The sequence below is a fragment of the Bison bison genome, unplaced genomic scaffold, assembly GCF_000754665.1.
Source record: "Bison bison bison isolate TAMUID 2011002044 unplaced genomic scaffold, Bison_UMD1.0 scf7180017864098, whole genome shotgun sequence".
Lineage (NCBI taxonomy): Eukaryota > Metazoa > Chordata > Mammalia > Artiodactyla > Bovidae > Bison > Bison bison.
Genome location: NW_011494670.1, coordinates 2,002,243 through 2,005,947, shown reverse-complemented (window position 1 = coordinate 2,005,947; position 3,705 = coordinate 2,002,243).

Below are 3,705 nucleotides of genomic sequence, written 5' to 3'. Positions count from 1 at the left end.
AAATATTACTCAGCCATAAAAAAGAATGAACTCTTGCCATTTGCAACAACATGGATGGACCTAGTGGGTATTATGCTAAGTGAAATACATCAGACAGAGAAAGACAAATACCATATGATTTCACTTATATGTAGGCTCCAATACACAACACAAACAAAACAGAAACACACTCGCAGATACAGAGAATAAACTCACCAGAGGATATGGTGGTGGAAGAATGGGCAAAATAGGTGAAGGGGATGAAGATGTACAAACCTCCAATTATAAAATAAGTCACAGAGATATAATAACTTGGTATACTGGCAGGCAGTAACTAGACTCATAGTGGTTATCATTTTGTAATATATAAAATATCAAATCATTATGTCAAACATCTGAAGTTAATATTGTCAATTCAACCTCCATTTAAAAATAAAAGACAATAACCTAGTGAGTGACCTCCTAAAGAACTTGGACATTAATTTAATGGCAGAGTTTACATTTAGGGACTTACTACATAGAGGAACTAAAAAATGCACTACAATAACACTTGTGAAGCAAAAATAACTTTGCTCCCTTTGACGCTTCCTCCCCTGTCCCAGTACTGAATAATCAGAAACATAAATGTGAAGAGGAAGGGTAGAAAAGAGTAAATCTTGCACCTTCTTTTCTCAAATCTCTGAGGTTGAAGCCTGGCAGGGCTGGGATTCAGTGGACAGGATAGATTGAATTAGAATGTTAGTGACCAGAGAAGAAAAAAAGAGAACCAATCATCAAAAGTAGCAATTGGAGAGAAAATATCATACATTATTATCTTCACAGCTCATTAGTTTCAAAGTGTTCAGTTAATGGATTACTAAAAATAAAGCAAAAGTTCTTTCACTTCAAAGAGATTTCCAAGGTTTCCTTAGCTTAAAGACAAAAAAAAAAAAAAAAATCAAATGCAGGTGGCTATCTTTAGAGGGTCCTTCTCTGGGAAGATGCTGTGAGCTGGGTGGATCCATTTTCTTTCTCTGGAAAAACTTCCTGCCTGGCAAATTCAATCGTCCAAACCCTTGAGCTGCAAACTCTGGCTAACTGCCACCCCCATCTGCAACAGTCTCTTCACTGGAGATCCTCTCCTCCTTGTCACCCAACAGTTTAGGGTCCACTCTCATCCCCAAATCTCCCTTCACTGCAGACATTCTTTCTCCTCCAGTAACTATGCAAAGCTCATGTGTTAGCTTGTTTATGGAGTAAATATATGGGGCCTAAAATAGAACATCTGGCAGCATCTTACCCAGAATATCAGTGACAGCGCTGAAATTACTCTCAAAAAGAGCTGAACTTTTCCCTGAAGAAATGTTCCAATGTAAAATGCAAGCTATCTTTGCTGAAAATTAAAGTTAATCACAGACACCTAGGCCCTAAGGCTATTCAGACACGAGTCAAAAACGGCAGTACCAAGGTACTTATTTGTATGAATGTTTAATCAAGAGCAACTGGCAATATTATTTATCTGGAATTTCTTGCAAAATAAGGGAGACTCGATGGTCAAAAGCAAGACTAATGTGTCTCTATTGGGCTTTTTAATCAGTGCTAACATCATTAAACATTTATACAGCACTCTGTGCTTGGGAAAGTTTTAGCTTTCGTTTTCAAGGTTATATGTTTCCCAAATCTCTTATGAAATGGGAACAATACACTTGGTATATTCTCTTTGCACATAGAATTCATAAGCCAGAGAACAAAAAAAATTTCCCTCAGTCAGTTAACAATTTACAAGAATAGACAGTTATAATCCATCAATTAGTCCCACTCTACACACTAGATATTAAAAACAGACCTAAAAATACTCAGGCAAGATCTCAGCAATCCTGTGGACAAGAAAGGGAAATGAAAGTGAGCAAGTTGCCTTCACCTCTTACTGTAGCCGGTGTGGGCCAGGACGATAAACGTGTTTGCTTCCTTACCAGTTGTTTGGCTTTTTTTTTTTTTTAATTAAGAATGATTTAGTAATTGGTATACAGTATCAGCAAAGTAAACAGAGTCAGGTAGCTGAAGGTGAACTATGCACCGGAAGTTCTGCAAAGTGATCAGCGATTTGAGAAATGCAGAACAATCTGCATTTCAAAGTGGCCTAGCACCATGGGTCATTCCAGCTAGCCATGGTCAATGTGTATAAGTAGCTATTTTGTTAGTAATCTGCTGTGTATGTTAAAAAGAGGCAAAGAAAAGGATATGTTACAGCATGCCATTTCTCAGCCAAAGTGGTTAACTGCTTGATTCAGTGAGAAGCCAATTAACAGGAAAAGGGAACAAATTAATATTCTCACAGGTTACATCAAAAAGCATCTGTTTCATTTGTGAAGCTCCAGTGTGTAACACAGAAGCACTTTTGGCCGCCAGGCTGTTAATCTCTGAGAGGCTGTAAACTTGTCATGTTAAGGACACTGCAAATTCAGCTTGAATATACTTTGCTTTTCACATTAATAGCATGTGAGGACACTTACATCTCTCATCATCACTTCAGCACCTTGAGAAGACCAATGTTCTTATTCTCCTCTCAAAGGACCACTATTACTTCAGTGCGTGACTTCTCAATCCTTTGTGATATTAACCCCTTAAATTAAACTCACTTGGAATTGAAGACTGGCTCAAGAGCACTTGCTTTCCTTTAGAGTTCCACCTGGAAAATTCAGAAGTATTCAAACCCTCCACTGTTGATTACAATCTGTTCTGATATCATTGAGAGTCAAGCATTCATTTACTCAGAATGGCAGGGATTTGATAAAACATCACAGATAAAATGCTAAATCACAGCAGAGTTTAGCAGTGCTCCTGCTCTAATTTTGAGTTCTTTAGTTAAGTGAAACTAAGCATTCTCAGATTTTACTTCATGCCCACATTTCCTCACCTAGAGAGAAGTCTTCCGTCCATGGGATTTTCCAGGCAAGAGTACTGGAGTGGGGTGCCATTGCCTTCTGCAGTTAAGTCCTCTACATAGGAACAAGTTCTATTCCGAGAGCACATTTGTAACAACAAAGTTAGCCGAGGTACCCAACTAACACAATTGGCTACATAGTACTGTACTGTAATAGCTTTATAATACTTTTCACACAAATAGTGCATTAAAAAAAAACAAACACACAAAATAAAGAAAACATTTTTAATCTTATAGTACCTTACTTTGAAAAGTACAGTAGTACCAGCCATATCACCACTGCTTTTAACACCTGCATCTGGACATCCTGGGCTTGAAATAAAGATACTGTACAACTGTGCTCTGTAAACTACACAAAAGCACGGTCACTTGTAGAGGATGCACACACCTGACAATGTATGCCAGACGCATGAACCAACCTACATGAGTGGACATGCGAACACAGGTTCAGTTCAGTTGCTCAGTCGTGTCTGACTCTTTGCGACCCCATGAACTGCAGCATGCCAGCTTAACATCTTCTAAAGGTCTCACCTTGAAGGTTGGTATGTAGGGGGCTTACTATATGGCAGAGACATGGTAAAAATCCATGGGCAAGTTTAAAAGACTTTGCTGATGCTTTCTACACTTTTTAAAGTATATATTCTTAAATTATTTACATGTTTTTATTTTTTACAAAAACCAGGAACCAGAACCCTTTCATTGCTTGTTTATAGACTATTTTCTCCCAATCACTCTAATAAACTATCTCCACAGATTGTTCCACATCTCATCCAAGTTCTTAGAGGGCAATTCCAGAAACGTGC